The sequence below is a fragment of the Triticum urartu genome, chromosome 4A (genome assembly GCF_056163025.1).
Source record: "Triticum urartu cultivar PI428250 chromosome 4A, HENAU_Tu73, whole genome shotgun sequence".
NCBI classification, from domain to species: Eukaryota; Viridiplantae; Streptophyta; class Magnoliopsida; order Poales; family Poaceae; genus Triticum; species Triticum urartu.
The window spans coordinates 531343310-531353459 of record NC_141876.1 but is presented as its reverse complement, the minus strand read 5'-3'; positions in this window follow the sequence as shown (position 1 = coordinate 531353459).

Genomic DNA, 10150 nt, shown 5'->3' with positions numbered 1-10150 from the left:
GATTCTCAACCTGACTCTGAAATTCCTTGAACTTTTCAAAGGTCTCAGACTTGTGTTTCATTAAGTAGACATACCCATATCTACTTAAGTCATCAGTGAGGGTGAGAACATAATGATAGCCACCGCGAGCCTCAACACTCATTGGACCGCACACATCAGTATGTATGATTTCCAATAAGTTGGTTGCTCGCTCCATTGTTCCTGAGAATGGAGTCTTGGTCATTTTACCCATGAGGCATGGTTCGCACGTGTCAAATGATTCGTAATCAAGAGACTCTAAAAGTCCATCTGCATGGAGCTTCTTCATGCGTTTGACACCTATGTGACCAAGGCGGCAGTGCCACAAGTATGTGGGACTATCATTATCAACCTTACATCTTTTGGTATTCACACTATGAATATGTGTAGCATTACGCTCGAGATTCATTAAGAATAAACCATTCACCATCGGAGCATGACCATAAAACATATCTCTCATATAAATAGAACAACCATTATTCTCGGATTTAAATGAGTAGCCATCTCGTATTAAACGAGATCCTGATACAATATTCATGCTCAAAGCTGGCACTAAATAACAATTATTGAGGTTTAAAACTAATCCCGTAGGTAAATGTAGAGGTAGCGTGCCGACGGCGATCACATCGACCTTGGAACCATTCCCGACGCGCATCGTCACCTCGTCCTTCGCCAGTCTCCGCTTATTCCGCAGCTCCTGCTTTGAGTTACAAATGTGAGAAACCGCACCGGTATCAAATACCCAGGAGCTACTACGAGTACTGGCAAGGTACACATCAATTACATGTATATCACATATACCTTTTGTGATGCCGGCCTTCTTGTCCGCTAAGTATTTGGGGCAGTTCCGCTTCCAGTGACCACTTCCCTTGCAATAAAAGCACTCAGTCTCGAGCTTGGGTCCATTATTTGGCTTCTTCCCGGCAGCTTGCTTACCGGGCGCAGCAACTCCCTTGCCGTCCTTCTTGAAGTTCTTCTTACCCTTGCCTTTCTTGAACTTAGTGGTTTTATTCACCATCAACACTTGATGTTCCTTTTTGACTTCTACCTCTGCTGATTTCAGCATTGCAAATACTTCAGGAATGGTCTTTTCCATCCCCTGCATATTGAAGTTCATCACAAAGCTCTTGTAGCTTGGTGGAAGCGACTGAAGGATTCTGTCAATGACCGCGTCATCCGGGAGATTAACTCCCAGCTGGTCAAGCGGTTATGCAACCCAGACATTTTGAGTATGTGCTCACTGACAGAACTATTTTCCTCCATCTTACAGCTAAGGAACTTGTCGGAGACTTCATATCTCTCAACCCGGGCATGATCTTGGAAAACCATTTTCAGCTCTTCGAACATCTCATATGCTCCGTGTCGCTCAAAACGCTTTTGGAGCCCCGGTTCTAAGCTGTAAAGCATGCCGCACTGAACGAGGGAGTAATCATCAGCACGTGTCTGCCAAGCGTTCATAACGTCTTGGTTCTGTGGGACGGGTGCATCACCTAGCAGTGCTTCTAGGACATAATCTTTCTTGGCAGCTATGAGGATGATCCTGAGGTTCCGGACCCAGTCCGTATAGTTGCTGCCATCGTCTTTCAGCTTGGTTTTCTCTAGGAACGTGTTGAAGTTGAGGACAACGTTGGCCATTTGATCTACAAGACATATTGTACAGATTTTAGACTAAGTTCATGATAATTAAGTTCATCTAATCAAATTATTCAATGAACTCCCACTTAGATAGACATCCCTCCAGTCATCTAAGTATAACATGAACCGAGTTGACTAGGCCATGTCCGATCATCACGTGAGACGGACTAGTCAACATCAGTGAACATCTTCATGTTGATCGTATCTTCTATACGACTCATGCTCGACCTTTCGGTCTTCTGTGTTCCGAGGCCATGTCTGTACATGCTAGGCTCGTCAAGTCAACCTAAGTGTATTGCGTGTGTAAATCTGTCTTACACCCGTTGTATGTGAACGTTGGAATCTATCACACCCGATCATCACGTGGTGCTTCAAAACAACGAACTGTCGCAACGGCGCACAGTTAGGGGGAACACTTTCTTGAAATTATTATGAGGGATCATCTTATTTACTACCGTCGTTCTAAGTAAACAAGATGCAAAAACATGATAAACATCACATGCAATCAAATAATAGTGACATGATATGGCCAATATCATATAGCTCCTTTGATCTCCATCTTGGGGCTCCATGATCATCTTGTCACCGGCATGACACCATGATCTCCATCATCATGATCTCCATCATCGTGTCTTCTTGAAGTTGTCTCATCATCTATTACTTCTACTACTATGGCTAACGCTTTAGCAATAAAGTAAAGTAATTACATGACGTTTATGTTGACACGCAGGTCATAAATAAATAAAGACAACTCCTATGGCTCCTGCAGGTTGTCATACTCATCGACATGCAAGTCGTGATTCCTATTACTAGAACATGATCAATCTCATACATCACATATATCATTCATCATTCATCACAACCTTTGGCCATATCACATCACAAAACACTTGCTGCACAAACAAGTTAGACGTCCTCTAATTGTTGTTGCAAGTTTTTACATGGCTGCTATAGGTTTCTAGCAAGAACGTTTCTTACCTACGCCAAAACCACAACATGAATTGCCAATTTCTATTTACCCTTCATAAGGACCTTGTTCATCGAATCCGATCCGACTAAAGTGGGAGAGACAGACACCCGCCAGCCACCTTATGCAACTAGTGCATGTCAGTCGGTGGAACCGGTCTCACGTAAGCGTACGTGTAAGGTTGGTCCGGGCCGCTTCATCCCACGATGTCGCCGAATCAAGATAAGACTAGTAACGGCAAGCAAATTGACAATATCGACGCCCACAACTACTTTGTGTTCTACTCGTGCATAGTAACTACGCATAGACCTAGCTCATGATGCCACTGTTGGGGAACGTTGTAGAAAACAAAAAAAAATCCTACGTTTCACCAAGATCAATCTATGGAGTCAACTAGCAACGAGCGGAGAGTGCATCTACATACCCTTGTAGATCGCGTGCGGAAGCGTTCAAGAGAACGGGGATGATGGAGTCGTACTCGCCGTGATCCAAATCACCGATGACCAAGTGTCGAACGGACGGCACCTCCGCGTTCAACACACGTACGGAGCGGATGACGTCTCCTCCTTCTTGATCCAGCAAGGGGGAAGGAGAGGTTGATGAAGATCCAGCAGCACGACGGCGTGGTGGTGGATGCAGCAGTGATCGCAGCAGGGCTTCGCCGAGCTTCTGCGAGAGGGAGAGGTGTAGCAGGGGAGAGGGAGGCGCCAAGGCTTGAGGTTCGGCTGCCCTCCCTCCCCCCCCCTTTATATAGGCCCCCTAGGGGGGTGCGCCGGCCCTAGGAGATGGGATCTCCTAGGGGGGCGGCGGCCAAGGGGGTGCAGTACCCCCCAAGGCAAGTGGAGGCGCCCCCTCCCCTAGGGTTCCCAACCCTAGGCGCACGGGGGGCCCAAGGGGGGGCGCACCAGCCCACTATGGGCTGGTTCCCCTCCCCACTTCAGCCCATGGGGCCCTCCAGCATGGGTGGCCCCACCCGGTGGACCCCCGGGACCCATCCGGTGGTCCCGGTACAATACCGGTGAACCCGAACTTTCCCGATGGCCGAAACTACACTTCCTATATATAATTCTTCACCTCCGGACAATTCCGGAACTCCTCATGACATCCAGGATCTCATCCGGTACTCCGAACAACTTTCGGATTACTGCATACTCATATCTATACAACCCTAGCATCACCGAACCTTAAGTGTGTAGACCCTACGGGTTCGGGAGACAAGCAGACATGACCGAGATGATTCTCTGGTCAATAACCAACAGCGGGATCTGGATACCCATGTTGGCTCCCACATGCTCCTCGATGATCTCATCGGATGAACCACGATGTCGAGGACCTAATCAATCCCGTACTCAATTCCCTTTGTCAATCGGTACGTTACTTGCCCGAGACTCGATCGTCGGTATCCCAATACCTTGTTCAGTCTCGTTACCGGCAAGTCACTTTACTCGTACCATAATGCATGATCCTGTGATCAACCACTTGATCACATTGAGCTCATTATGATGATGCATTACCGAGTGGGCCCAGAGATACTTCTCCGTCATACGGAGTGACAAATCCTAGTCTCGATTCATGCCAACCCAACAGACACTTTTGGAGATACCTGTAATGTACCTTTATAGTCACCCAGTTACGTTGTGACGTTTGGCACACCCAAGGCACTCCTACGGTATCTGGGAGTTGCACAATCTCATGGTCTAAGGAAATGATACTTGACATCCAGAAAAGCTACAACAAACGAACTGCACGATCTTTGTGCTATGCTTAGGTTTGGGTCTTGTCCATCACATCATTCTCCTAATGATGTGATCCCGTTATCAATGACATCCCCATGTCCATAGCCAGGAAACCATGACTATCTATTGATCAACGAGCTAGTCAACTAGAGGCTCACTAGGGACACATTGTGGTCTATGTATTCACACATGTATTACGATTTCCAGATAATACAATTATAGCATGAATAATAGATAATTATCATGAACAAGGAAATATAATAATCATTTTATTATTGCCTCTAGGGCATATTTCCAACAACTTTGTGTTGGTGTTTCAATTAGTGTTTGGGCCAAGTAAGACCTTTGGATGGCTTATGATGATAGTTGATTGGATCTAGCTGAAAAACAAAAACTTTTGCGCCCAGTAAAATAATTTTCAAAAATCACAGACATGTGTTTTTGATCTGAATTTTTTACAAGAGATTGATATACAATTGCCTAGGTTATCCTAATTTTTCAGAATTTTTGGATTAACATAAGTATGGCTGTTTTTCATATAATTACAGACTTTTCTGTTCTTGAGAGATTCTGTTTTCAATGCATAGTTTGCTTGTTTTCTAGTTTCTATGGCTTATATTGCTCAATATAAATTGTAGAAGTGGTATGGTACAATATGTTGGGGAACGTAGTAGTAATTCAAAAAAATTCCCATGTGTCACCAAGATCAATCTAGGAGATACTAGCAATGAGAGATGGAGTGTATCTTCATACCCTTGAAGACCGCTAAGCGGAAGCGTTACAAGAACGCGGTTGATGGAGTCGTACTCGCGGCGATTCAAATCACGGAAGATCTGATCCAAGCGTCGAACGAACTATGCCTCCATGTTCAACACGCGTATAGCCCGGGGACGTCTCCTCCTTCTTGATCCAGCAAGGGGAGAGGATAAGTTGAGGGAGAGCTCCAGCAGCACGACGACGTGGTGGTGGAGCTTGCGGTTCTCCGACAGGGCTTCACCAAGCACTACGGGGGAGGAGGAGGAGGTGTTGGAGGGTGGAGGGCTGCACCAGGGGAAGAGGTGCGGCTGCCCTCCCCCCACTATTTATAGGGTGAAGGGGGAAGGGGGCCGCCCCCTAGATGCATCTAGAGGGGGCGGCGGCCAGGAGGGGGAGACTAGCCCCCCAAGCACGTGGGAGGCACCCCCTCCCCTAGGGTTTCCAACCCTAGGCGCCTTGGGCCTTTGGGGAGGGGCACACAAGCCCACTAGGGGGCTGGTTCCCTCCCATATTCAGCCCACTAAGTCCTCCGGGGTAGGTGGCCCCACCCGATGGACCCCCGGACACCTTTCGGTGGTCCCGGTACAATACCGATAACCCCCGAAACCATTCTGGCAACTGAAACGGGGCATCCCATATATAAACCTTCACCTCCGGACCATTCTGGAACTCCTCGTGACGTGTGGGATCTCATCCAAGACTCCGAACAACCTTCGGTAACCACATACAATTTCCCATAACAACTCTAGCGTCACCGAACCTTAAGTGTGTAGACCCTACGGGTTCGGGAACCATGCAGATATGACCGAGACATCTCTCCGGTCAATAACCAACAGCGGGATCTGGATACCCTTGTTGGCTCCCACATGTTCCACGATGATCTCATCGGATGAACCACGATGTCGGGGATTCAATCAATCCCGTATACAATTCCCTTTGTCCATCGGTATGTTATTTGCCCGAGATTCGATTGTCGGTACCCCCATACCTCGTTCAATCTCCTTACTGGTAAGTCTCTTTACTCGTTCCATAAGCATGATCCCGTGCCTAACTCCTTAGTCACATTGAGCTCATTATGATGATTGATACGTCTCCAACGTATCTATAATTTTTGATTGTTCCATGTTGTTTTATTATCAATCTTGGATGTTTTATAACCATTTTATAGTCATTTTATATCATTTTTTGGTACTAACCTATTGACATAGTGCCGAGTGCCAGTTGTTGTTTTTCCATGTTTTTTACATCGCAGAAAATCAATATCAAACGGAGTCCAAATGCCACGAAACTTTACAAAGATTTTTTATGGACCAGATGGAAGATATTGGGCCCTGGTTGCACCTGGGGGGAGTCCCGAGGAGGGGACAACCCACCAAGGCGCGTCAGGAGGCCCATGCGCGCCCTGGTGGGTTGTGCCCACCTCGGGTACTCCCCCTGACCGCCTCTTTGCTCTATAAATACCCCCAAAATCCCAGAACCCTAGGGGAGTCGACGAAATGTTCATCCAACCGCCGCAGAGTCCAGAAACACCAAATCCAATCTAGACACCATCACGGAGGGGTTCACCACCTCCATTGGTGCCTCTCCGATGATGCGTGAGTAGTTCTTTGTAGACCTTAGGGTCCGTAGTTAGTAGCTAGATGGCTTCATCTCTCTCTCTCTCTCTCTTGATTCTCAATACAATGGTCTCTTGGAGATCCATATGATGTAACTCTTTTGCGGTGTATTTGTTGGGATCCGATGAACTTTGAGTTTATGACCATATCTGTCTTTTTATATCCATGAAAGTTATTTGAGTTTCTTTGATCTCTTATATGCATGATCTCTTATAGCCTCGTATTTCTTCTCCGATATTTGGGTTTTGTTTGGCCAACTTGATCTATTTATCTTGCAATGGGAAGAGGTGCCCGGTAGTGGGTTCGGTCTTACGGTGCTTGATCCCAGTGACAGAAAGGGAACCGACACGTATGTATCGTTGCTACTAAGGATAAAAAGACGAGATCTATATCTACCGCCATATAGATAAACGGATCTTGTCTACATCATGCCATCGTTCTTATTGCATTACTCCGTTTTTCCATGAACTTAATACACTAGATGCATGTTGGATAGCGGTCGATGTATGGAGTAATAGTAGTACATGCAGGCAGGAGTCGGTCTACTAATCTTGGACATGATGCCTATGTAGTGATCATTGCCTGGATATTGTCATAATTATTTGAGGTTCTATCAATTGCCCAACAGTAATTTGTTTACCCACCGTTTGCTATTTTTCTCGAGAGAAGCCACTAGTGAAACCTACGGCCCCCGAGTCTTCTTTCTCATATTATTTGCCTTTGCAATCTATCTTTTATTTGCTTTTATTTTCAGATCTACTAAACCAAAAACCCAAAAATACTTTGATGCAATTTATTGTTATTTATTTTGTTCGCGTCCGATCTATCAATCTACTACAAATTTACTTCACCTCCGTTTGCCTACCTTGAGGCGTCATACCCCGGAAGGGATTGACAACCCCTTTAACACGTCGGGTTACGATAAGTTGTTATTTGTGTGCAGGTGTTGTTTACGTTGTGTTTCTTGGTTCTCCTACTGGTTCGATAACCTTAGTTTCATATCTGAGGGAAATACCTACCGCCGTTGTGCTGCATCATCCCTTCCTCTTTGGGGAAATACCGATGTAGCTTCAAGCAACATCAATGATGCATTGCCGAGTGGACCCAGAGATACCTTTCCATCATACAGAGTGATAAATCCCAGTCTCGATTCGTGCCAACCCAACATACACTTTTGGAGATACATGTAGTGCACCTTTATAGCCACCCAGTTACGTTGTGACGTTTGATACACCCAAAGCATTCCTACGGTATCCGGGAGTTGTACAATCTCATGGTCTAAGGAAAATGATACTTGACATTATAAAAGCTCTGGCAAATGAACTACATGGTCTTGTGCTATGCTTGGGATTGGGTCTTTCCATCACATCATTCTCCTAATGATGTGATCCCATTATCAACAACATCCAATGTCCATGGTCAGGAAACCACAACCATCTATTGATCAATGAGCTAGTCAACTAGAGGCTTACTAGGGACATGTTGTGGTCTATGTATTCACACATGTATTACGGTTTCCGATTAATACAATTATATCATGGACAATAGACAATTATCATGAATAAGGAAATATAAAAATAACCACTTTATTATTTCCTCTAGGGCATATTTCCAACACAGTAGTCATTGTGTGAGAACAATTATGAATCTTATCTTGACAATACCAAAGTGAATGATTTACTCTTTATCATATTAGCCCATCTCACGAAGTTCCATTAAGTTTTGTGTGATTGAAGTTTTCAAGTTTTGGGTGAGATATCGACACGAGGAGAATAAGGAGTGGAAAGACCCTAAGCTTGGGGATGCCCAAGGCACCCCAAGGTAATATTCAAGGAAGACTGAAGCGCCTAAGCTTGGGGATGCCCCATAATGCATCCTCTCTTTCGTCTTCAAAACCATCAGTATAGCTTACTCGGAGCTATTTTTTTATTCGTCACATGATATGTGTTTTGCTTGGAGCATATTTTCACTTGATGTTTGAATAAAATCATTGGATCCGAAATCTTGAATGGGAGAGAGTCCTTCCATGGCTATTTAACTATTTGACTACTCATTGATCTTCACTTATATCTTTCTGGAGTAGTTTTGTCATTTACTCTCGTGCTTCACTTATATCCTATGAGTAAATGGTTGAATGAATTGAATATCATACATCTGAAATTATATATGCTTCATATGCTTATCCCATGGGGAGTAATGAATTCACATATAAGAAGTATAGGTGGTAAAATTTATTGAAAGATAGCAAACACAACATTGGTCACTTGAACAATTCATGGAAGAATATTGAAGGAAGAGAGATTTCACATATAAATATACTATCTTGGACATCTTCTATGATTGTGAGCCCCATTAATTATTTTCCAACTTGAACAAATTAGTTGAAGTTGGACAAGGAAGACAACATAATGAGTTATGTTTGGGCATATTTGTATATTTGTATAGAAGTTATATTGTTATGGATCCTCTAACATGTGGTGCTTTCTTAGGATCTTTTTCTAGCCAAAATTTTGTACTAAGTAGAGATACTACTTGTGCATCCAAAACCCTTAAACCCCATTTCATGCCATGAGTGTCCACCATATCTACCTATGGATTGATTAAGATCCTTCAAGAAAGTTGTCATCGGTACAAAAAGCAATAAAAATTGCTCCTAAATATGTATGATCTTTTATTGTAAGGGAAAATAAGTGTTGTACGAACTTGTGATGGTAAAGAAATAAAAGCGACAGACTACATAATAAAGGTTGCTATCACAAAGGGCAATACAATGTGATGTTCCTTTGCATTAAGGGTTTGCACATCCAAAATTAAAAGTGCATGACAACCTCTACTTCCCTCTGCGAAGGGCCTATCTTTTACTTTCATGTATTTGCTTTTATGCAAGAGTCAGTAGTATTCCTTCTTATTTCAACCTCAATTATTCTTTAGTTGGCAAGCATCATGTGGTGGGGAAAGATCCAAGCATATATCGCCATTCAAATATATTTGATCATGAATTATTATTGTTGACAATTATCTATATGATAAATAAGTTGGGAGGCGAAACATTAAGCCCCTATCTTTCTCTGTGTTCGACGGATGCTATTTGTTCTAAAAATAAGCTTTGAGTGTTAGCAATCATGGAAGACTATGATAGTTGAGTATGTGGAATTTGCTAATCAAAGCTCTAACATAGACCCTTCTGGAAAATAAGATGAATTGCAATTTCTTGGTGACTCAAAACATAGTTTGTTAGTTTTCAAGAAACTTTATGGTCCATACTTTAACATGTGAACAACTTGTTACTTGATCATGAGAATTTTTATGAGATGAGATACTATTTATGATATATAATGATGCTAGAAAAAGTGTTTGGAACTATCATTAATCGAATTTATGCACTATCCTAGCATTCACACTTCATAAATTATTTCCTTTAT